At 38.6% G+C, this 26,493-nt stretch overlaps 1 protein-coding gene across 6 annotated transcripts in view; it reads left to right on the top strand.

Annotated features, from left to right (window-relative positions):
• The first annotated feature begins 44 nt into the window (after window positions 1-44).
• RNF111 (ring finger protein 111) overlaps window positions 45-26,493 on the top strand; it is a 94,393-nt gene continuing 67,944 nt past the window's right edge. For 5 of the 6 annotated variants that reach the window (XM_012783016.3, XM_012783021.3, XM_012783022.3 and 2 more), the window contains exon 1: window positions 45-410. The gene's annotated coding sequence lies outside the window, so the exon portion shown is untranslated. Of the gene's footprint in view, window positions 411-430; window positions 638-26,493 lie in introns of those variants that run through there. The other variant, XM_076004424.1, reaches the window with a different exon arrangement.

Raw genomic sequence — 26,493 nt, forward strand, 5'->3', positions numbered from 1 at the left:
CCGAACTGTCGTAAAGCCTCGAAGTGTCGTGCTCGCTCAGTAGGGGAGGGATTGGTTAGGCGGCGGCGGCGGCGGCGGCAGGAGAGCAGCGGCAGTCGCGGCTACGGCGGCGAAGTGTCTGGTGTGCGCAGCGCAGAAACGCCCGCGGCTTCAGAGAACGAGTTCCTGTGGGGCCGAATGAGGCATTCTGAACCCAAGCCGTGTTAGCTGGGCCGAGTCCAGGCGCTGCCGCACGTACAGTTTTGGTGGCGGTGACAGACGCTCCTCTTGACTCTAGGGGCCTGTTAGGCCGAGATCTGAGGCGCCGTTCGCTGGCTCTCGACGTGCCCTTCTCACCCCTTGCGTTTCCCGTCTTCCTTTCCTGGGTCTGCGGTTCCCGGACCCTGGGAAGAGGGTGGCTAATGATTAAGGTGAGGGGAACCGGGGGGGAGGGGATCCATTGGCGGCCGCGCGTGCGCGCAACGGGGGAGGGGCTGGCCTGGAGGGGAGAAAGAGGAAGGGCTGCGGCCGCGGAAGGCTGGGGTCGGCCACCGGCCGGTTGTCGCCGGCTCCGTGGGGACCTGGGGTCTGCGTCTCCGCTGAAGATTTGATCGTACTGGGGCGAAGCATTCGTCCGCCGACACACCCACAGCCCACAGTAAGGGAGTGTGGGTGAGAGGGTTTCTGCCCCTGTTTTCTTGTCTCCCTGGAGAGTCCTGGGATGGGGGCTGAGGGCTGGGGCGTGGGAGCGCGATTTGACAATGGAGAGACGGAGGCGCCCGGGACCCGGGGAGTCGGAGGGCGCTAAGTCAGCCCTGACGGTTAGGGAGTTGCCTCCTGCGATCAAGGAAATGTAGTCCGCGGAACAGCAGAGGCACGGGCGCGTCAGATTTTGTATGGAGTTGGCTTTCCTGGCCATTAAAGAAGAAGCTTGATATATATATATATATATATGTATATATTTTTTTTATTATCGTCCTTAGATCATTTGCCAGTCAGTGCTGTAGCGGAAGTATCTGTTCCGTACTGCCGAAATAAGAGATTTGTTACAGTAGTTCTCAAACAGGTTACAGTAGCTATTTACAGATATCTCCTAACGCAAGTGTAAGTTTTAACACTCAAAAAAAATACCAGGAAGTATAGAGCATTCGTTTATTTTTTTTATATATATTATTTTTAATTCTTTTTGTTTTTCTTTTTATGTTACTCTATCATTTCAAAGTTCATTAATGGAGCATTCGTTTAATTTGTTCATGTTTGTGGTGTGGGTTGACTTCATTGTATTGTGGTAAGCTTTCCTGTTTTTCTGATTTATGTGTGGTGTGATTTTTAGAACTCTCTTAAAATGGTCAGATGCCAGCTGACGGACTTCATTTTATAGGAGTTCTTATAGCTTTTGGATCTGACTTAATTCAGCTTCAAAACCTGACTTATTTCATTTGGCATTTTACCTTTAATTTTCTTATTTTAGGGAGCTCTAAAACCAAAAAGAACAGACTGGGAAAAACGATAAACCAAGGGTCCATCTCCTTTCCCATTTTGTGTGTGTGTGTGTGTGTGTGTGTGTGTGTGTGTTATTGCTTACAAATGCTAGAATGTGATTTTGAAATTACTGTACATAGAAGTTCTGTAATGCTGCTTTTACTGACCTTCTAGGGTGAAGTGCTACATTTTGATAATTTGTTACTAAATGTTTTTAGTAAAAATTTTCATGTCATTATACACTGTATTTTTCATACTAAACAGTAGCTGTTAGTTACATTTGTGAGGTAAAACTGATGGGATATGAAGGAAACCCTTTTACTCTGAAAAGAATCTTAGATTGATGCTTTGTTTTTTTTTAAAGCCTTGAATTATTTTACTTTTGTCACTGTCTTGCTGTGTAACCTTGGACAAATTTACTTTATCATCTCTCTCCTCATTTGTTTGCTACCTAAGATTCACAGTAGTAGTCTAAGAATTGGTGAGGGTGATCATAAATTGGTCTCCACAATATTGTAGGAAAAAATGGGAAGAGTAGAGTCTCTTCTTGTTTATCATGGGTGCTATATCATGTGTGTGGGTCCTTCTGTCACTTTTTTCCTTTTTCCTTTCTTCCTTTTGTTTGATGTCTCTAGGTCATTTGTTTTTTAGTTATTTCACTATAAATAGATTTGGTTGTTTTTTTTTTTTTTTTTGAAACAGTTTCACTTTGTGCCCAGGCTGGAGTGAGTGCCATGGCTGTCAGCCTAGCTCACAGCAACCTCAAACTCCTGGGCTCAAGCAATTCTTCTGCCTCAGCCTCCCGAGTAGCTGGGACTACAGGCATGTGCCACCATGCCCTGCTAATTTTTTGTATATATATTTTTAGTTGTCCAGTTAATTTCTTTCTGTTTTTAGTAGAGGCGGGGTTTCGCTCTTGCTCAGGCTGGTTTTGAACTCCTGACCTCGAGCAATCCGCCCACTAGGCCTCCCAGAGCGCTAGTATTACAGGCGTGAGCCACCATGCCAGGCCTAGATTTGGTTTTTGAAGAAAGGTATAACCAAAATAATTTTATTTTTGTGAAAATGCATTATAGCTGAGGTTTACATCTTGATGAATTTCATTTTGGTACTCCATTTCTACAAGTAATTGAGAGATAACTACTGATTTTTAAAATAAGAGAACAGCAACTTGTATAAAGCTAAGAAATAGTTGTTTAGCAAATACTCCTAAATAGTTATTTTACTTTAGAATTTAAAATGTAGAATACAAAATCCATTGAATCTAACTGTTTAGGTTTTTAGATGGTTCTTTTTTCTTCTCATTTTTGGTTAAAGAGGGGTTTCTGTATCATGCTTTATGTAAGATATGATTGTGCCCTTCTTAGACTTTTTCTCCCCCTGCCGGCTAAGATTTCAGTAGGAAAAAAGGTGACACTCCTAAAAATGATGATAATTAAAATATGTTATAACTTGACATTAACATTCTGTGAGTGACATTATCTTAGCAAAGAGTGTGGAACTAGAGAAAGGAGATCTGGATTTTAGATCTAGCTTTGCTTGCTATACATCTAGATCTGTGAGTTTATTTTAATTTAATTTTATTTTATTTCGGCATATTATGGGGGTACAGATTTTAAGGTTTCAATAAATGCCCTTTCCTCCCCTCCCCCCACAAGTCTGAGTCTCCAGCATGACCATCCCCCAGATGGTGCACATCTCACTCATTATGTATGTATATACCCGCCCCCTCCCACCTGCCCAATACCCTATTACTGTAGTACCTATGTGTCCACTTAGGTGCTGCTCAGTTATGTGAGTTTATTTTTAATGTTCCCCCCCCCATTCGGATCTCTATTTAAATAAAAAGTGTAGAATAGATTACTCTGGTTTTCTCTAGGTCCTAAATTTAAATTTGGATCATATTTTCAGTTAGGTTTTTGGTATTCATTACTGTATTAGTTATAGTTGAATCTCCAGGAAGAAGTGCTATTCTGAGAGTATAAATGCCTTTATGATACACATTTATGCACATATGTATGCATAAAACCTATGATGAAGCCATGTTTGTTGTTCTAGGTAATATTAATACGGCATTATAGAAGTTACTGAAGGTTTACAAACTCAGATGGTACTAAAAATGAATCTATTGCTCCTGGTAACATTTTTTTAATCATCCTGAATAATTCATTTTTATTTCAGAAACCTATAATTATTGTTCCATAAAAGTCCACAATTAAATTTGAATGTCTTATACTTCTGTTCTTTCTTTTCCTACATCCCACAGATTTTTGGTTACAGCTGACCCAGGTTTCTACAGGTACTGAATTTATACCATTACATGAGGAAGGAATTATAATTGTTTAGAAACAAATACTTAGCTGAGTTTACATTTTAGAGGTGCCTTCATGGAGCAGATACTCTGTTGGAGGGGGAACATGATAAATAGAATAATTTCAAGTAGTGGTGATATGAAGAAATGGGCTTCTCCTATGGATTGAGTGGTTAGGGGAGGCCTCTTTTTAGAGATGATAATTTAATTTGTTATTTCAATGGTTAGAAAAAAAAACCAACCATAGTGACAATCTGGAGAAAAAGTGCTACAGACATCAGCAACAGCAAATGCATTAGATTGGGATTGATTCTGGAGAATCTGCAAGTGTAGATTAATTATTTGGTTTGTCTGTTAGGCTTTTCATAATTGCTGTTAGATGATGTAAACAGATTAATATTATTTTATATGTAATAACTAAGTGTAATATGTCAGCCTTGTTTAAATCCTGACTCAAATTGTAGAAAAGCCATTTTTGAAACACTGGGGTAAATCTGAATGTGGATGGGTATTAGATGATATCAAGGAATTATTGTGATTTTTGTTAGAGATGATAATGACATTATGTTTATGTAAGAAAATGCCCATTTTTTTAGAGATGGAAACTCAGGAATGAAGGAGAAAAATGGTAGTATTTGTTTAAAATACTTTAGCACAAAAAAAGTGGCATAGGGACGATGACATTGATGAAACAAGTATGGCACAGTCTTGATAATTGTTGGGTTGGAATGATGGGTACATGGATATGAATAATACTGTTCTTTGCTTTTGTGAGATTTGAAAATGTTCATATTTTAGAATTTTTTTTTTTTTTTTTGAGACACCGTAGGCTGTTGCCCAGCCTACGGTGCCGTGACACGTCAGCCTAGCTCACAGCAACCTCAAACTCCTGGGCTCAAGCAATCCTCCTGCCTCAGCCTCTGGAATACTGGGACTACAGGCATGTGCCACCAGGCCCAGCTAATTTTTTAAATATATTTTTAGATGTCCATCCAATTTCTTTCTATTTTACATGGAGATGGGGTCTTGCTCTTGCTCAGGCTAGTCTGGAACTCCTGGGCTCAAACAGTCCACCCTGCCTTGACATGAGCCACTGTGCCAGGGCGAAAATATTTTAAAATAATTTGTAGAAGTACCATATTTAGGTGTCTTCTCTCATTCCCCCTCTTCCTCTTATATTTGATAAAATGCAGTAATTTTCTTTCCATTTCTAAACATTCAGCATTTATTCAACAAATATGAGTGCTGTATTTCAGGCACTGTGTCCATGCTTGTGTTACAATAAAGAACAGATCTTAGGACTTGGCTGTGAGGGCCTCATGGTTTGCTAGAGGAAGGGAGGGTTCCTCAATGTGTACTGGATTAACATGAAAATCATAGATTTCTATGTTCTGAGGGTATACAGGATCAGCATCTTAGTTTAGTATTTACATGATTTGATACATAAAAAATTTTTTTCTTTTTCTAGAGAATTGAAAATTTAAGGAATTCTATATAGAGCTATGTGTCAGTCTGAGTAATTACTGTTGTAGTCATTTCCTTTATTCATATGGGAATGCATAGGGCAGCAGAATAAATCATTCATTTTTATTATGTTTTGACCCCCCAATTTGCCTTTACTGAAATTTTTTGTTTTGAAATAATTTCATGCTTATAGAAAGTTTTAAAAAAATAGTACTGAGAACTCCTGAATACCTATTACTCAGATTCACCAATTTTTTTTTTTTTTTTTTTTTTTGAGAGAGGTGATCTCTCTCTGTTGCCCATGCTGGAGCACAGTGGTGCTGTCATAGCTCATTGCAGACTCGAACTTCTGGGCTCAAGTGATGCTCCTGCCTCAGCCTCCTGAGTAACTGGGACTACAAGTGCATGCCATCACACTGGCTAATGTTTTTTCAAGTTTTTTTTTTTTTTTTTTTTTTTTTTTAGGGACAGGGTCTCACTCTGTTGTCCAGGCTGGTCTTGAACTTCTGGCCTCAAGCGATACTCCTGCCTCAGCCTTCCAAGTTGCTGGATTCATTGACATGAGCCACCATGCATAGCAGATTCACCAGTTTTTAACATTCTGTCACATTTGCTTTTTCTTTCGTTTTCTCTCTCTGAATCATTTGAGAGTAAATTGCATACATTATGCCCATTTGTCTCTAAATATTCCTGTATGTTGTATTATCTTGAATTATCACAGCACAGTTACCAAAATTCAGGAAATTTAACATTGATAATACTATCTATATACTTTAATCTACAATTCATTTTCCAGTTTTGTTAATTTGTCCCCATAATATTTGTCCCTTTATAGCATTTTCCTCATAGGATCCAGTCCAGGATCACAAATTGCATTTAGTTGTCATGTCTCTTTAGTCTTCTTTAAGCTGGAACAGTGCCTTATTCTTTATCTTTTCTAGCATTAATGTTTTTCAAGAATCCAAACCATATATTTTATAGAATATTCCTCAATTTGGATTTGTCTAGTGTTTCCTGATAATTGGATTCAGGTTATGCATCCCTAGGCAGGAGTTTTGTATTCTTCTCAGGGTGTGATGTGGAGGCTCATGTTGTTGGTCTGCCCCTCATTAGTGATGTGAATTTTCATTACCTGTTTATGGTGTTGTCTGGTTTCTCCGCTGTACAGTTATTTTTCCTCTTACATCTGATAAGCAGTCTGTTGGGATAACTTTAGATATTACAGGTACTCTTCTCCTTATCAGATCTTTTTGTTCCTTATAATCACCACCCTCAGCCCCATGAAGCATCCATTGATGATTTTCTATTCTGATCTTTACCCTGGTGGTTACAAAATGGTTACTTTCTAACTTCTCCATTCCTTTCACCAGTAGTCATTCTATTACAAGGAAGAGACATCCTTTTATCTATTATCATGTACTCTCTGTTTTATTCAGTGAGGTATAACCCATTACTCCCTTTGTTTATTTTGATGCTCAAGTTGTCCCACATTTGTTCATTGGGAGCCTCTCCATGCTGGTGCTTGTTTCTTTTTGACAAAACTTTATTAATTTTTTGTGTATTTCCTTTCTTTCTGGCACAGCAAGATGTTCCAAGCTCATCTTGTATCTTTTCTGTGTCAGTAGTGGAATCAGCCAGGGAACCTTGGTTCCTTTTAGTGGGGAATCTAATTTGGTTTTGAGTTATCTATTTATATATAGAAATAATCTCTTCTTTCTTAGATCATGATATCCTTTAAGAAACTAAATTTAAATTAGGTTTTTGATAGTAGGTTTATTATATTTCTCTGAAGGTTTTATTTGTGAAATAATCATAAGATTCAGTAACTTTTTATATTTACCATAAAGCAGCTATGTTATTCTTCCTTTTTCTAATGAATTATGTTTTTTTTTTGTTTTTTTTTTTTGTTTTTTTTTTTTAGACAGAGTCTGGCTCTGTTGTCTAGGTTAGAGTGCCTTGGTGTCAGCCTAGCTCACAGCAACCTCAAAGTCTTGGGCTCAAGTGACCCTCTTGCCTCAGCTTCCCGAGGAGCTGTGACTACAGGCATGCCATGATGGATACCTGGCTAATTTTTCTGTTTTCAGTAGAGAAGGTGTTGCTCCTGCTCAGGCTGTTCTTGAACTTCTGAGCTTAGGCAGTCCTCCTACCTCTGCCTCCCAGAGTGCTAGGATTACAGGCATGAGCCATGCGCCTGACCTGAATTATGTTCTGATATGGTCTTCATTGTGATCATACGAAATGAAGAAAAAAAATTATTTTACTTTGTGTGTGTATAGGGTTTAACTGTTTAAACTGCTTAAAAAAAACTACTTAAGGTTTATTTATACTTTTAACTTTTTTTACTAAGTCATTAGACTTTCTGGTCTCAAAGAAATTATTGCTTTTTAAATGCATTTTAAAAATTATAATACAGGCCGGGCGAGGTGGCTCATGCCTGTAATCCTAGCACTCTGGGAGGCTGAGGAGGGCAGATTGCTCAAGGTCAGGAGTTTGAAACCAGCCTGAGCGAGACTCCGTCTCTACTAAAAAAATAGAAACTAATTGACCAACTAAAAATATATATACAAAAAATTAGCCAGGCATGGTGGCACATGCCTGTAGTCCCAGCTACTCAGGAGGCTGAGGCAGTAGGATCAGTTCAGCCCAGGAGTTTGAGGTTGCTGTGAGCTAGGCTGATGCCACGGCACTCACTCTACCCTGGGCAACAAAGCGAGACTCTGTCTCAAAAAAAATAAAAAATAAATAAAAAATAAAAATTATAATACAGAATTTTCATATATGATCAAAACTCAACAGCACACTTTCCTAGTTACTGTTACATCTTGGGATATTTTACAGCCATTCTCTCACTTGTGCATGGGTATTTACTTATTTTTTTATTTTTATTTTTTTAAGATAGAGTCTCGCTTTGTTGCCCAGGCTAGAGTGAGTGCCGTGGCATCAGCCTAGCTCACAGCAACCTCAAACTCCTGGGCTCAAGCGGATCCTACTGCCTCAGCCTCCCCAGTAGCTGGGACTACAGGCATACACCACCATGCCCAGCTAATTTTTTCTTTATATATTAGTTGGCCAATTAATTTCTTTCTATTTATAGTAGAGATGGGGTCTTGCTCTTGCTCAGGCTCGTTTCGAACTCCTGACCTCGAGCAATCTGCCCGCCTCGGCCTCCCAGAGTGCTAGGATTACAGTCGTGAGCTACCGCACCCGGCCATTTTAAACAGTTTTTTTTTTTTTTTTTTTTTTGAGACAGAGTCTCACTTTGTTGCCCAGGCTAGAGTGAGTGCCATGGCATCAGCCTCGCTCACAGCAACCTCAATCTCCTGGGCTCAAGCGATCCTCCTGCCTCAGCCTCCCGAGTAGCTGGGACTACAGGCATGCGCCACCATGCCCGGTCAATTTTTTGTATATATATTTTTAGTTGGTCAATTAATATCTTTCTATTTTTGGTAGAGACGGGGTCTCGCTCAGGCTGGTTTCGAACTCCTGACCTTGAGCAATCCGCCCGCCTCGGCCTCCCAAAGTGCTAGGATTACAGGCGTGAGCCACCGCGCCCGGCTAAACAGTTTTTTTTAATGAAAAGTAATACATACAAAGTGTACCAAATTTATAAGGTACAAAAAGATGTATAGGGGAAAATAAGGCTCCCTTGCTAGTCTTGATTTCACAGTACCCAATTCTTTTCCCTGAAAATATATCTCCTTTTGCTATTTTATATGTATTTCCAGAGGAGTGGTTCTCAAAGTGTGGCCTGTGGATTCTTTAGGGGGTCTTCAAGTGTTTCAGGAGGTCTGCCAGGTTGAAACTGTTTCATAATAATGATCAGTTCTTATTTGCTACAGTAACTAATGTCAACATCAGTTACACTGATGGTGCAAAAAACAGGTGTGCATAAAACTGCTTGCCCTGCAGCATGAGTCAAGATAGTGGCAAAACTACAATAATAATCATCATATTCTTCATCACTACACATTTATAGTAAAAAAAAGCCAGTTTTACTTAAGAATGCCTTTTGTGAAACAATAAAAATTGTTAATTTTATTAATGTTGACCCTTGAGCACATCTTTTTAATATTCCATGTGACAAAATGGGAAGGATGTTATAAGACATTTCTGTTGCATACCAAAGTATGATATTTGTGTTGAGAAAAGAACTTATTTGATTTAGCTGTGAGCTGAACTAGCAAACTAGTCACTTTTTTCTTGGAACACTATTTTTACTTGAAAGAATGGCAAACTGTAGTTATGTGAACTTGAGTATTTGCACATATTTTCTCAAAAATAAATGAAAGAGCCTATCACTTCAAGGAAAACAACTGACAGAATTTACTGCCAAGATAAAATCCAGGCTTTCAAGCAAAAATTAGAATTTTGGAAAACATATCTGCCACTATGAGCTTGGCAGCTTCTCAGGACTTTTCTGATGAGATTGGTGGTGTTATTAACAAATATGATTTTTTTACTTTTTTATAAAATGTGTCAGTGTTTGGAAGATGTGTATAACTTGGTGAACCATTATTTTCTCCTTGACCAATGCATGGCATTATAAAATCATGCATGGGTGAAAGATCTATGTAAAGTGAAAGACAGTAATAATATTTTTACTGAAATGGTATGAAGGTTCATTGATAAGGTTTTAGAGTCACATTGCAGTTACCTTTGTAAAACTACTTTTGTCAAAGTTTTGGGGTAGTATCAAAGAGGAATATCCAGGCTTATCTGAAAAGGTTATTAAAAATACACTACCTTTTTCAATTACATGTTTGTGTGAAGCTGGGTTTTGTTATAATTTGACCAAAACAACATATCATTAGGGAATGAATATAGAGGTAGATGTTGAGAATCCAGCTTTCTTCTATTAAGCCAGACATTAAAGAGATTTGCAAAAATGTATAGGTGCACAACTCTTAAATTTTTGAAAGTATATTAATGAATGTTACTCACATTAGTATATAGTGGGTTTATTGCTGTTTTAAAGTAATATATTTTAAAGCATTTATCAGTTTTACTTTCTAATATGTTATCAATAGATATAACCCACATAATAAAAGCTTTTGGAGTCCTCAATTTTCAAGAATGTAAAGGGCTTCAAAAGCCAAAAAAATTAGAAAACTGCTGCTCTAGAGAATTCACCAATTTTAAGCATTATCTTTTGACTACTTATGGTGAATAAGTCCTCATTTCTCCCTCATCCTTTCTCTCTACAGTTAGGTTATAACAGTTCAGCAAATGTTTATTGAATGCCAACTGTGTGTTCTGAGCTGCAGGCACATAGTAATCAAAACAAAGTCTCTGCTCTAGAGGGAAAACAATCCTGTAAATTTTATAGATGGTGATGTGGAAAAGATTGATCTGGAGAAAAGGAGATCGGGAGTGGTGGTAACTTTACATTTTTATTTGTCTGCTTTTCCACAAAAGTTTTAATGTTGGTATTAGCTTTTTAAGTATAAAGTCATCAAGGAAATTTTCAAGGATAAGAAAACATTTGAGCACGGACATAAAGGAAGTGAGTGAGTGAGCCTGGTAGATATCTGGGGGAAGAGCTCCAGGCAGCTTGAATAGCAATAGCATACTTGGCCTGCTCTGTATTGTTATATTATCTTCGATAACTTCTTAGCCATTTATTTTCTCTGTACTCTTTTCTGGAGTTCCTGTCAGGATTGAATTTTAGTTGCTGTCTCTACCTGCTATTAGCTTCTATTTCTTTTCTTTTCTTTCTTTTTTTTTGAGACAGAGTCTCACTCTGTTGCCTGGCTCTCGGCAACCTCAAACTCCTGGGCTCAAGCGATCCTTCTGCCTCAGCCTCCCAAGTAGCTGGGACTACAGCCATGCACCACCATGCCCGGCTAATTTTTTCTATGTATATGTTTTTAGTTGTGCAGCTAATTTCTTTCTATTTGTAGTAGAGACAGGGTCTCACTCTTGCTCAGGCGGGTCTCGAACTCCTGACCTTGACCCATCCTCCTACCTGGGCCTCCCAGAGTGCTGGGATTACAGGCATGAGCCACCACGTCCAGCCATTCCTATTTGTTTGTTGTGGATTTTTAAAATTTCTTTTACTGTCAATTTGGTGGGGATTGGAGGGGAATTTGAGATAAAGATATGTGTATACCTTAACATATTTAAATGAAATGTGAGCTTTTGATAAGCATAATTTTACCAGAAACAAGTTTTATTACTGATGGGGAACTGGCCTGTCTTCCAATGGTCAAATCTTAGCTAAACGATAAAAATCTTTACTCTTAGTGGTAAAATCATATTTAAATATGTGAACAAGTACAGTTTTCACATATTTGGTGAAAAAGTTCACTTTACATAAGCCTAAGTCTACTCTAATAACTATATTCTTTTTTTTTATTTTTTTTATTTTTTATTTCGGCATATTATGGGGGTAATAGCTATATTCTTTAATACAAATTACTTAATACTTTTGTTAAGTGAAGAGAATCATATGATATCAGATTTTTATTGCAGGATACCTGTAAAACATGATTTATTATCATGGAATTTGATTGTATTTTCTGTGAAATCATGTTTCTGTAAAGAAGCGAATACACTAAAAACTTGCTTATTGGGTACAATGAACACTATTCTGGTAATGGGTACACTAAAAGCCCCAACTTATACAAGGTTTCCATGTAACAAAAAGATTTGTACCCCCTTAATATTTTGAAATTTAAAAAAAGAAGTAAATGTGGCAATCACCTTTATACATGGCGGATACATTCCAAGACCCCTCGTGATTCTTGAAACTGCAGCATATATACTATCGTTTTTTCTATACATACTGTGATAAGGTTTATTTTTTATTTTTATTTTTTAATTTTTTGAGACAGAGTCTTACTCTGTCACCAAGGCTGTTGTACAGTGGCATCAGCCTAGCTCATAGTAACCTCAAACTCCTGGGCTCAAGCGAGCCTCCTGCCTCAGTGTCCCGAGTAGCTGGGACTACAGGCTCTTACCATCGTGCTGGGCTAATTTTTACTATTTTTAGTAGAGATGGGGGTCTCACTCTTGCTGAGCCTGGTCTCAACTCCTGAGTTCAAGTGATCCTCCTGCCTCAGGCTCCCAGAGTGATAGGATTATAGGTGTGAGCCAGCGTGCCTGGCCTGTGATAAAGTTTAATTTATAAATTAGGCACAGTAAGAAATTAACAATAACTGATGAACAAATATAACCATATAATAAAAGTTAAATGAATATGGGATCTCCCTCTCTTATATGACTTATTGCACTGTACTTACCCTTGTCATGATGTGAGATAGTAAAATACCTATGTGATGAGATTAAGTGAAATGAATGACTTGGACATTCGATGTAGCATTTAAAACTTATGCATTGTTTATTTCTCAAATTTTCCATTTTATATTTTTGAACTGTGGTTGATTTTAGGTCACTGAAACCTTGAAAAGCGAAACCAAGGATAAAAGAGGACTTCTGTATAGTATTGGTCAAAACTCACCATTTTATTTTCATGACTGTATTCCTGCTATTCCTCTGATATGCCCTTATCCTAATTGTCTACTTAGGGAAATTTTACTTTTAAGGACCACTTCTTTTTTTTTTTTTTCTTTTTTCTTTTTTTTTGAGACAGAGTTTCGCTTTGTTGCCCAGGCTAGAGTGAGTGCCGTGGTGTCAGCCTACCTCACAGCAACCTCAGTCTCCTGATCTCAAGCAATCCTGCTGCCTCAGCCTCCCCAGTAGCTGGGACTACAGGCATGCGCCACCATGCCCGGCTACTTTTTTCTCTATATATTAGTTGGCCAATTAATTTCTTTCTATTTATAGTAGAGACGGGGTCTCGCTCTTGTTCAGGCTGGTTTCGAACTCCTGACCTCAAGCGATCCGCCCGCCTCGGCCTCCCAGAGAGCTAGGATTACAGGTGTGAGCCACTGCGCCCGGCCAAGGACCACTTCTTAAACTGCTGTGAGGTTTCTCCTTTAGAATCCATTGGTGTACCTTCTGTCTTCCCATCGTATTTGGTACTTTCTTATCTTGTAGCAGTTATTAATATTAATTTTATTAGAACATTCTTCTGTGCAGGCTAAGTTACTGAAAATCTCCATGGTTGAGTAACATATGTGATAATCTTATGTAAAAATTAAGTCATGGGAACTGAAGTTGTGAGTGAAACTATGAGTTCAATTTTAGAAAAAGAGGGAGTGACCAATCCTAGCAATTTACCTAAGTATTAAGATTCAGGATTTGGTGTCAGGCCTTGGGCACACAGTTCCCTACAGGCCTTACCCAGTCTGGCCCTGGGCTACCTCTGAAACCATTGTGTGCCATTTCCCTTTTCTTCCATTTCCCTTCTTTCTGGTCTTTGCACCTGTTAGGCTTGTTCCTGTCACTCACGTGGTCTGTCTTTACATCTTCTTCTGCCAAGAATACTCTTCCTCCAGAACTGTGTTGCTTGACTGGCTGGTGGCTAGCTTCTCATGATTCAGGTCTTTAGTGTCTTAATTAATTTATTTTGAGATGAAGTCTTGCTGTGTTGCCCAGGCTGGAGTACAGTAGCTGTTACAGGTGCCATCATAGCTCGCTACAGCCTTAAACTCCTGGACTCAAGTTTTTTATTTGAGGCCTGACCTGTTATTTATTTATTTATTTAGAGACAGAGTCTCACTTTGTTGCCTGGGCTAGAGTGCCCTGATGTCAGCCTAGCTCACAGCAACTTCAAACTCCTGGGCTCAAGTGATCCTTCTGCCTCAGCCTCCTGAGTAGCTGGGACTACACGCATGTGCCACAATGCCCGGCTAATTTTTTCTATATATTTTAGTTGGCCAATTAATTTTCTTTTCTCTTTTTGTAGAGACGGGGTCTGGCTCTTGCTCAGGCTGGTTTCGAACTCCTGAACTCGAGCAATCCGCCCTCCTCAGCCTCCCAGAGTGCTAAGATTACAGGTGTAAGCCAAAGCACCCGGCCTGTTTTTATTTATTTATTTATTTATTTATTTATTTATTTATTTATTTATTTATTTATTTTTGAGACAGAGTCTCGCTTTGTTGCCCAGGCTAGAGTGAGTGCCATGGCGTCAGCCTAGCTCACAGCAACCTCAAACTCCTGGGCTCAAGCGATCCTCCTGCCTCAGCCTCCCGAGTAGCTGGGACTACAGGCATGCGCCACCATGCCCGGCTAATTTTTTGTATATATTTTTAGTTCGCCAATTAATTTCTTTCCATTTATAGTAGAGAAGGGGTCTCGCTCTTGCTCAGGCTGGTTTCGAACTCCTGAACTCGAGCAATCCGCCCTCCTCGGCCTCCCAGAGAGCTAGGACTACAGGCGTGAGCCACCGCGCCCGGCCTGTTTTTATTTATTTTGAGTTATTTTATTTTTCTTTAGAGACAGGGTCTTGCTCTGTCCTGGAGTGCAGTGGCATAATCATAGCTCACTATAACCTCAAACTCCTGGGTTCAAGTGATCCTCCCACTTTAGCCTCCTAAGTAGCTGGGCCTACAGTCATATGCCACCACGCCTGGCTAATTAATTTTTTGTAGAGATGAGGTCTTGCTATATTGCCCAGCTGATCTTTAACTCCTGGCCTCAAGTGATCCTCCTGCTCTGGCCTCTCAAATTGTTGGAACCACAGGGGTGTGCCACTGTGCCCAGCCTGTTTTATTTTCTTCATAGCACATATTTCTCTCTAAAGTTATCCTGATTGTTTGCCTCTCATTTGTCTATAATTTCCATGAGAGCAAAGACTTTCTATGTCCTATTCATGGCTGATCCTACTGCCTAGATCAGTGCCTAGCTCATTATAGGCTTTGAGTAAATATTTATTTATTTATTTATTTATTTTTATTTAAGACTAGTCAAGTGCAGTAGTGAGGAGGGGGGAAAGTAGTAGAACAAGGAGTTCAATCTGTAACTGACTGTGTACAATCACGTGAGATAACTCACTACCTTCGGACCAGCCTTTTTTTTTTTTTGAGTAAATATTTATTGAATGAGAAGAATAAATGCTAGCTACTATATTATGAGTTACGTTGTATCTTCTAAAATATTAATAAGCTACTATAATTTGTTACCTGGATGACATTTCTGTTTTGTTCTGATCCCAGATGCTTGGGATAGAAAAAGTTTGGGTTACCTATCATGTATTTTTCCTCCTTGCTAAAGCTGAATTGATCTTTCTGAGATCTTCCCAGCCTCTTGTATTTACCCATTTTCTTCCAGTGGGAATGCATATTTTCAATTCTGGATTAGCAGTTTTAAGATCTGGACTTACTTTTTAGTCATTTTCCTTTATCTTTAACAGTTTAAAATACTCCATCTTTTCTGTCCTCCAATCATCTTTACTCATCCATAGTTGCCTCTTTTTTTGCTTATCCCAACAGGATGAACTCACAAGTTATGAGTATATGAAATGTATACTGAAACCAAAATTCAGAAGATTGCAAAAAAGAAAGGTATATAAGTACGAGTGTATAGACTAGACTTATGTGTATAGGAATCTACATTAGAGTTGGGGTTACTATTGTTATCTAGAGTATGAAATTCATTTTTTTTTTTTTTTGAGACAGAGTCTCGCTTTGTTACCCAGGGTAGAGTGAGTGCCATGACGTCAGCCTAGCTCACAGCAACCTCAAACTCTTGGGCTCAAGTGATCCTCCTGCCTCAGCCTCCCGAGTAGCTAGGACTACAGGGATGCACGACCATGCCCGGCTAATTTTTTCTATATGTATTAGTTGGCCAATTAATTTCTTTCTATTTATAGTAGAGACGGATCTCGCTCTTGCTCTGGCTGGTTTTGAACTCCTGACCTCGAGCAATCCGCCCGCCTCGGCCTCCCAGAGTGCTAAGATTACAGGCGTGAGCCACGTAACCCAGCCAACAATATGAAATTCTTTAGGAAAGGGTAGCATTTTAGCTATCTTCTTACCACCTTGAGCAGTGTCTGGTAACAAAAAATGATACCAAAAAGGTTTGTTAAATAAAATAGCTGACATCAGCATAGAGGATAAGTCTTTGGTTTCTACAAACGAGTATTTTAGAATTGTTTAATATCTTGCTATATTTGTTTTTTTGTCACAGAATTTTCACTTTTACTGTCTGAATACACTGATCCAAGGAAGGTAAAAATGACGTTTAGAGGCCGGGTGTGGTGGCTCATGCCTGTAATCCTAGCACTTTGGGAGTCCGAGGCGGGAGGATTGCTCAAGGTCAGGAGTTCGAAACCAGCCTGAGTGAGACCCTGTCTCTACCAAAAATAGAAATAAATTAATTGACCAACTAAAAGTATATATACAAAAAATTAGCCGGGCATGGTGGTACATGCCTGTAGTCCCAGCTACTCGGGAGGCTGAGGCAGTAGGATCGCTTGAGCCCAGGAGTTTGAGGTTGCTGTGAGTTAGGCTGACGCCACGGCACTCACTCTAGCCTGGGCAACAAAGTGAGACTCTGTCTCAAAAAAAAAAAAAAAAAAAAAATGACGTTTAGTCAAAGATAACCTTGGAAATACCTAAAGTTGCCTATAAAATAAAAAGTGTAGACATGAAGTCTAACATGTCCTATTTTTCCTTTAGTATTAGAACAATCATTTTCATTGTTAAACTCCAGATGAAGTAGTAGGCTTGCATGTAATGGGACATTATGTGGGAAAAATAAATGTTTCCAAACATAAGACTCTGACAACACAGCAAGGTGCTTTTATCATGAGAGGAACATGGGAAGTAAGACCAACTAGAAAGTAGCAAAATTTTATCTCTCATTTTGTGTTCATTCTAGGCCTATAATTGGTAAGCAGAGTGGCAAATGTAATCTCTTAACATGATTTGAATTATTTTTTTCTTGTGTTCATGTAGTTGAATTTACTTTAGGGGTCTGATGTCTATCCATAGGTATTCTCCCAAATCAAATTTTCAGTATGCCTTTACCTTTAGTCATTAAAATGTCAGTAATTTTCTCTGATTTTTCTCTTATAACTCATGTTCTTTTTCTTAGAACATACTCTTTAATTGTTATTCTCCAGATTAAATATTTTGATTGACCTAAATCATATATGTAGAGTAAAAAGAAATTTTATCTCAATAAGCTTGTTAGTCTTCATTCTTTCAAGGAGAAATTGTTTCCTTGGGCAGTTTTGTTCCCCTTGTTAGATGCTATATTCTCAGGACAGATGCTGTCTTTTCTAATTTGTTTTTCTGGTTTTTTTTTTTGAGACAGAGTCTCACTCTGTTGCCTGGGCTAGAGTGCCGTGGTGTCTCACAGCAACCTCAAACTCCTGGACTCAAGCGATCCTCCTGCCTCAGCCTCCCAAGTAGCTGGGACTACTGGGATGCATCACCATGCCTGGCTAATTTTTTCTATATATTTTTAGTTGGCCAATTAATTTCTTTCTGTTTTTTTTTTAGTAGAGATGGGGTCTCGCCCTTGTTCAAGCTGGTCTCCAACTCCTGACCTCAGGCGATCCTCCCACCTTGGCCTCCCAGAATGCTAAGATTACAGGTGTGAGCCACCACACCTGGCCAATTAAAGCTATTATATGCATAAGTTAGCTTGTTTAATATTTACAACAACCCTTTGGGGTAAATATTTCCACTTTGCAGATGGGGGAATTTGGCACAGAATAATTAGTTACTTGCTGAAGAGTAGCAGCAGTGATGGGGTTACAGGGATTTAAATTATTAGGTTTTGAGTCACCTGAGGAAGGAATTCCAAAATTCAGGAATTCACTATGCTGTATTGCCTTCTAAGGAAAACAAGATATATTTTTATTTCCAGTGGGCATAGTCATTGTCAAAAAGAAGAGAAGGATTGGTGATTTTGGTGATTTTATTTGAGTGGTGAGATTGGGGTGCTTAATTTCTCTATGCTTTTCCTGTGTATTCCAGATTTTCTGTAGTGAACTTATTTTTTTTTGAGACAGAGTCTCACTTTGTTGCCCAGGCTAGAGTGAGTGCCCTGGCATCAGCCTAGCTCACAGCAACCTCAAACTCACAGCAACTAAAAGTATAGACTGGGCAACAAAAGTGAGACTCTGTCTCAAAAAAAAAAAAAAAAAAGAAAGTTACTTTGCACTCCTTTGCCATCAGTCTACCATCTCCTGCCCCAGGCAACCGCTCATCTGATTTTCCATACTGTAGATTAGTTTCTTTGTTTATATAAATAGAATTATGTTGTATTATTTTTTTTTGCATTACTTTTTTACATCTCATCTTTTCTCATCAAATGTTTTTCCTTTAGCATTTTGTTATTAAAGTTGTAAACATTATAGAAAAGTTGAAAGAATTGTACAATGAACACCTATCTCCCTGCCACCTAGATTCTATAATTAATAATTTGCTATTTTTTGCTTTATCATATTTCCAGCCATCTATCTGTTCCTTTCACCATCTGTCAAGCCTATTTTTTTAGTGCATTTTAAAGTAAGTTATAGACAAAAGTGCATTTTACCTCTAACAAACTACAGCTTCGTGTCATTAACTAGAGTTGAATATTTGTTTGCAGTTTGTTTTTAAAGATTTGCATACAGTAAAGTGCACAAATCTTAAGTTTACTATTTGTTAAGTTTTGCCAAGATACACATTTATGTTACCCACCTCCTTATTAAGATACTGAACATAACATTTACCTCAGAAAGTTCTTCCCTCATAGTCCTTCCTAGTCATTTCTTTCCTCTATCTCTTGTAGACACAATCAGTTTGATTTTTTTCACCTTAGATTAGGTTTTCTTGTTCTAGAACTTAATGTAAATGGACTCATACAGATACTTCACGTCTAATTTCTTCTCAGCTTGGTGTTTTTGGATTTATTAATACTGTTACATGTATCAGTTCCTTTGTTGTTGCTGCTGTTTGGTATCCCCTTGTATACCATATTTGTTTATCCTTTCACTTGGTGGAGGTTTGTTTTTTCTCTAATTTTTGACTAATTTGAGTAAAGCTATGAACAAGTCTTTGTGTATATATGTTTTCAAATCTAGATTAAGAATTACTGGATTGTAGGTTAGATATATGTGTAACTAACTTTATTAGAAGCTCCCAAAGAGTTATGTGTGGAATTTCAGTTGTGCCACGTCCATGCCAACGTTGGTTTTGGTCTTTTTACTTTTAACCTTATTGGGTGTGTAGTGTGGTACCTTACAGTAATTTTAATTTGCATTCCTCTGATGACTAAAGATATTGAGCATTTTTTCATGTACTTATTGGCCATTTGTATATGTTTTGAGAAATCTGTTAAAACCTTTTGTCTCTTGTAGGGTTGTCTTAAGATGTAACACTTTTTAATATATTCAGTATTCAAGTTATATATGTGTATTTGTACATATATATGTAATTTTCTATGTCTTTAGCTTACTAGCTTGCTTTTTCATTTTCTTAATGCTATCTCTGAAGAGTGGAAGGTTTTGATAAGTTTAGTTTATCAATTTCTTTTTTTTTTTTTTTTTTTTGAGACAGAGTCTCACTTTGTTGCCCAGGCTAGAGTGAGTGCCGTGGTGTCAGCCTACCTCACAGCAACCTCAATCTCCTGGGCTCAGGCGATCCTCCTGCCTCAGCCTCCCAAGTGGCTAGGACTACAGGCATGCACCACCATGCCTGGTTAATTTTCTGTATATATATTTTTAGTTGGTCAATTAATTTCTTTCTATTTTTAGTAGAGACGGGGTCTCACTCAGGCTGGTTTCGAACTCCTGACCTTGAGCAATCCGCCCCCCTGGGCCTCCCTGAGTGCTAGGATTACAGGCGTGAGCTACCACGCCAGGCCTTAGTTTATCAATTTCTTAAAAAATCGGTTAGTGTTTTTTATGTCCCTTGAGGGGTTTACTAATGATACAATCACATAAATTTTCTGTTATGTTTTTTTTTTTTGGAGACAAAGTCTCTCATTCTGTTGCCCGGGCTAGAGTGCCGTGGCAACAGCCTAGCTCACAGCAACCTCAAACTCCTGGGCTCAAGCAATTCTTCTCCCTCAGCCTCTCAAGTAGCTGGGACTACAGGCATTCGCCACCATGCCCAGCTAATTTTTCTATATATTTTTAGATGGCCAATTAATTTGTTTCTATTTTTAGTAGAGACGGGGTTTCATTCTTGCTCAGGCTGGTTTTGATATCCTGACCTTGAGCCATCCCTGCCGCCTCTGCCTCCCAGGGTGCTAGGATTATAGGCAGTGAGACATATAAGTTTTATAGTTTTAGCTCTTAGGTTTAGATCTGTGACCATTTTTTTTACTTTAAAATTTTTTTATTTTTAATTATAGATGCATAGTAGTACATAATTTATGAGTTACATGGCAATGTGAATTAGTCAAATCAGGGTCATTGGTATCCCTTTGTAAGTGTGTACAATATTTGTCTGTATACCATATCCACCACCTGAAGCATTTATTATTTCTTTGTGTTAGGAACATTCCAATTCCACTCTTTTAATTAATTTGAAACGAGATCCGTCTCAAGCTAATTTTTGTGTCTGATTGAGATAAATTTTTTTTCCCGCCGGGCGCGGTGGCTCACGCCTGTAATCCTAGCTCTCTGGGAGGCTGAGGCGGGCGGATTGCTCGAGGTCAGGAGTTCGAAATCAGCCTGAGCAAGAGCGAGACCCCGTCTCTATTATAAATACAAAGAAATTAATTGGCCAACTAATATATATAGAAAAAATTAGCCGGGCATGGTGGCGCATGCCTGTACTCCCAGCTACTTGGGGAGGCTGAGGCAGGAGGATTGCTTGAGCCCAGGAGTTTGAGGTTGCTGTGAGCTAGGCTGACGCCATGGCACTCACTCTAGCCTGGGCAACAAAGCGAGACTCTGTCTCAAAAAAAAAAAAAAAAAAAAAAAAAAAATTTTTCCCTATGGCTGTCCAGTTGTTCCACCAGTGTTGAAAAGACTATTCCTTCTCCATTATCTGGGCACTCTTGTTGAAGATCATTTGATGATATATATGAGTATATTTTTTGACTCTCTTGTCAGTCCTTATACCAGTAGCACCTGGTCTTCGTTTAAATCTTATCAGTTGTGAATTTGTTTTCTATTCATCCCATCTGTTCTGTTACTTTTTTTACTTCTGCTTCCTTTTGGATTGATGTTTTTTTATTTGTTTTCATCATATATTTTATCACCGCTACTGGGTTATTAGTTATACATACTTGTTTTATTTATATTTTATCTTTTGTGATTGGTTCACGGTTTACACTGTACCTCTTTATTTAGCCTTATCACAGTCTGCCTTTCAGGAATAATAGACTATTTCATGCATAGTATAAGATACTTAAAACAATATATTTCCATTTGCTCCACTCCTGTTTTTTGCGTTATTATTGTTATATACTTTACTTTTACATGTTGTTATAACGTTTCAGGAGAATTTCTTTGTTCACATTTTGGGGTTACAGCTAGAGAATAATACATGTAAGGATGAATAGTTCTGTGAGGGAAGATGCTACTAGAGCTCACTTTTATAATGCAAAGTGACCAGATGGTGATGATTTATGAAAAAAAATCTTTAAGAATTAGATAAATTCAGATCAGAAAACTTTGATATTTGTGTCTGAAAAAAGGTGGTTAGATAATATACTCTTTTTATAGAAGTATGCCAAAATTAGAAGTTAGAGCATTTGTGAGTGAATATCTCAGAATATTACCCAGTGATTTGACTGTGGGCAAATTATTCAGTAAAAAAACTTAAAAAAAATATTCCTTCCCTGCTATTTCCTGTTTTATGTATAAGGTAAACTTAGTAGTCGAACTTTATATTTGTTCAAGTTTTTGTTAAAAATGATTGAGCTAATCATTCTAAGCTTTTATGATTATTTTCAGGTACTGATTTTGTCATTCAATTTATAGGCAATTCTTTACCAGCTTTGTGTCATTTGAGAATATGGTGAACATTCCATTTATGCCCTCACATGAAATCATGGCTAAAAATAGATTGTGGGCTGGGCTCACTGACTCATGTGTGTAAATCCCAGCATGTTAGGAGGCTGAGGCAGGTGGATCGTTTAAGCCCCAGGAGTTTGAGACCAGCATGATCAACATAGTGAGACCCCATCTCTATAAAAAATAAGTAAAATTAGCTGGGCGTGGTGATGCCGGCCTGTAATCTCAGCTTCTCAGGAGGCTGAAGCAGGCAGATCACTTGAGCCCAGGAGTTCAAGGCTACAGTGAGCTGTGATTGAGCCACTGCTCTTCAAATTGGGTGACAGAGTGAGACCCTATCTCTAAAAATAATTAAACAAATACATAGAATATACGTACATACATACAGATTTTGGAATGCTAATTACAGCAAATTTAATTGTAAACCTCATTTTATGTTGCTGATAATCTGTACCTTTCCAGACAGAAATATTAATTTCAAATTTAAATTTTGAAATTAAAATAATAAACCTATTTCATGTAAATATAAAATTTTATGAAAATAACTGCTTGTTATACATGTTATATTGAGAAGAGCTGCATTATTTTGAGTTTTTGCAAATTTCCCTAATGTCTGCCTTGACAAATTACAGCTGGGTTCCACATCTTTTTTAAGTGTATTGGAGCTTACAGTTTTCTCTCCCTGCTAGGGGGTAATGAGGAAGTTCAGACTGTGCTGCCTGATAAGAGAAGTAGGGAGCTCAGTGTTAATGTTGAAGATTAAAGGAGAACGTAGGGCTTTAGGTCTAGTATGGTAGATTCCTCCATCTATTAATAAATTGAAATGAATTCTGGTGGAAATTTTGTAATTCTGTGGACCTTTGTGTAGTTTTTCATATTCTCAAAAGTTCCCAAGAAGTCACCTAATTTACCCTTTTCTTCCTAACAATCATTCTAGAAAAATAGTTTGAATTTGAATGGCATGTTGAAATATAAATTATCTGTAGGAAGATATTTTTTCAGACTTGTACACATATTTAGGTATACTTCACCATTAATTATGTGATTTATTCAGGGAACCTCTGTCATGAATGAGGAGTAATCAGGCCTCCCTTCTCATTTCACATTCTTTATTCTTCCAGGAAAACTTTTCCTGGTATACTCCCCACTTCAGAATCAGATTAGGTTCTGCTCCTGTATGTTCCAGTGCATTCCTCTATCATAACACTTATATACTGCATTGTAATTACCTAATGATATATCTCTTCTTATTTTTTGAGCCAGGAGTGGTGGAATGCGCCTGTAGTCCCAGCTACTCGGGAGGCTCAGGTGCATTCCACCACACCTGGCTAATTTTTCTACTTTTTGTAGAGGTGAGGTCTTGTTTTTGTCTCAAACTCCTGATCTCAAGAAATCCTACCTCCTTAAGAACTGGTTTGTGTCTTACTCATCCTTGTATTTACAATACTTGGAATATTCTAGCACATTTAAGGTACTCAGGAAGTGTTTATTGCACAGTATACGTATACTAGTTTGCTTGGGCTGCCATAACAAAATGCCACAGACTGAGCGGCTTAAACAACAGTACTTTGTTTTCTCATAGTTCTAGAGCTGTAAGGCTAAGGTCAAGGTGTCAGCAGGTTTGGTTTCTCTTGAGGCCTTTGTCTTTGATTTGCATATGGCTGCTTTTGCTGTGTCCTCTCCTGGTCTTTTTTTTTTCTTTCTTTTTTTTTTTTTGTGACAGTCTTGCTTTGTTGCCCAGGCTAGAGTGAGTGCCATGACGTCAGCCTAGCTCACAGCAACTTCAAACTCCTGGGCTCAAGCAATCCTGCTGCCTCAAGTCTCCCGAGTAGCCGGGACTACAGGCATGCACCACCATGCCCGGCTAATTTTTTCTGTATATTATAGTTGGCCAATTATTTCTTTCTATTTATAGTAGAGACAGGGTCTCTCTCTTGCTCAGACTGGTTTCAAACTGCTGACCTTGAGCAATCCGCCCGCCTGGGCCTCCCAGAGTGCTAGGATTACAGGCGTGAGCCTATCTCCTGGTCTTTTTCTTTATGCTCCCTGTTGTCTGCATGCCTAAATTTTCTCTTCTTATAAGGATACAAGTGAGATTGGATTAGGACCCACCCATAGGAATTTCTTTAACATTAATTATACTTTTAAAGGTCTTATCTCTAAATACTGTCACATTTTGAGGTACTTGGGATTATGACTTCAGCATATGAATTTTGAGGGATACAAATCAGTCCATAACACACAGATACCTTCGATTTGGCGTATGTTCCAGCTGAAGATGACTTCTTATGGTCTGATACCAAAATAAAGGTTGTCAGAGTGGAAAACAAATATTCCTAGCTTACATAAGAACAATGCCTTGGCCAGGCATGGTGGCTCATGCCTGTAATCCTAGCACTCTGGGAGGCTGATGCGGGTGGATCGCTCAAGGTCAGGAGTTTGAAACCAGCCTGAGCAAGAGTGAGACCCCATTTCTACTAAAAATAGAAAGACATTAATTGGCCAATTAAAAATATATATACAAAAAATTAGTCCGGCATGGTGGCACATGCCTATAGTCCCAGGTACTCGGGAGGCTGAGGCAGAAGGATTGCTTGAGCCCAGGAGTTTGAGGTTGCTGTGAGCTAGGCTAATGCCACGGTACTCTGTCTGGGCAATAGAATGAGACTGTCTCCAAAAAAACACAAAAGTACCTTAATTTTACTGTTTTTCCATAATTCCCACTTAGATAAGTGTAGTATTCATATTTAATGATTAAAACCCTTTAGCCTTTAGTACTTTGAAGTATCGCTTAGCTGTTCTTATTGAAAAATAAGTTTTCTTTCCTTTCCTTTTTTTTTTTTTTTTTTTTTGAGAGAGAATCTCACTCTGTTGCCTGGGCTAGAGTTCCATGGCGTTAGCCTAGCTCACAGCAACCTCAAACTCATGGGCTCAAGTGATTCTCCTACCTCAGCCTTCCGAGTAGCTGGGACTATAGGCATGCGCCACTATGCCCGGCTAATTTTTTGTTTCTTCTATTTTTAGTTTGGCTAATTTCTTTCTATTCATAGTAGAGACGGGGTCTCATTCTTGCTCAGGCTGGTCTCAACTCCTGAGCTCAAGCAATCCTCCTGCCTCAGCCTCCCAAAGTACTAGGATTACAGGCGTGAGCCACCACGCCCGGCCTACCTTTACTTTTAATGTGTATGTGTTTTATCTTTTTTTGTGTGTGTGATAGTAAGGAGATTTATTCATGTCAGTATGGATTCATGGATACTTACTTTTTATTTTGGGCCAGAATCTAATAATACATTATTTGATTTGTTGCTAAAATTGTTTGAGTTTTGGCCATTAGGAGCTCTTTCAGGTTGGCTCCAGTGTCCCTTTGACATGCCCCTGTCATTTTTCATATTTCTTTATTATACTTTCTGGTACCACAAGGTGCTCCAGGCTCATCTTGTGTTTTTCCTACCCCAGTCCTAGAATCAGCAATTTCTCCAAGGAGCCTTGGTTCCTTTTATTAGAGAATGGTATTAAAAATCAGAATCTGAGTACTTGGTCCTACTCATCCCCTTCCCTGCTTTTTTTAAAAAAGAGGTAGGATCTTGTTCTGTCTTTCAGGCTGAAACACAGTGACCCAGTCATCACTCACTATAACCTCAGATTACTGAGCTCAAGCTATCCTGCCTGTCTGCCTTCCAAGTAGCTAGGACTACAGGTGTCGCCATGCCTGGCTAATTTTTTTTTTTTGAAACAGAGTCTCTGTTATCACGCGTGCCGTGGTGTCAGCCTAGCTCACAGCAACCTCAGACTCCTGGGCTCAAGCAATCCTCCTGCGTCAGCCTCCTGAGTTGTGCCACCATGCCCGGCTAGTTTTTTCTATATTTTTTTTTTTGTTGGCCATTTAATTTCTTTCTATTTTTAGTAGAGATGGGTCTCACTCTTGCTCAGGCTGGTTTCAAACTCCTGATCTTGAGCGATCCTCCTGTCTCGGCCTCCCAGAGTGCTAGGATTACACCATGCCTAGCCATGCCTGGTTAATTTTTATTTTTTTTATTTTTGTTTTTTTGTAGAGACAGGGTCTCACTATGTTCCCCAGGTGAGTCCCAAACTCTTGGCCTCCCAAAGTGCTGGGCCTGCTGCCCTTTTAGCTTGACTCCTCACTTCCCATGTGGAATGTTTAGAAAGTTTGAATTTGGATATTTGGATGAATGAATTTTAGCATCATATATCTGTGTTATAATACTTGGTATTATCTATGTTTTGACTTTTCTGCTGTGGGAAGCAACTTTTAAAAGCATTTTTAAATGTTTAAAAAAAATTAGAAAGCTTTGGAAGGAATGTATACTTCTTTCAGAGGCAAGCAAGCAGAGATAAGTTGTTAGAGTGTTCTGTTTTATTCTGAGCCTGAGAAAAAGTGATCTCTTTGAAAGGATGTCATGAGGAAAACTGCCATGATAGAGGTGAGAAC

This window comes from Microcebus murinus, chromosome 6 (assembly GCF_040939455.1).
Source record: "Microcebus murinus isolate Inina chromosome 6, M.murinus_Inina_mat1.0, whole genome shotgun sequence".
Lineage (NCBI taxonomy): Eukaryota > Metazoa > Chordata > Mammalia > Primates > Cheirogaleidae > Microcebus > Microcebus murinus.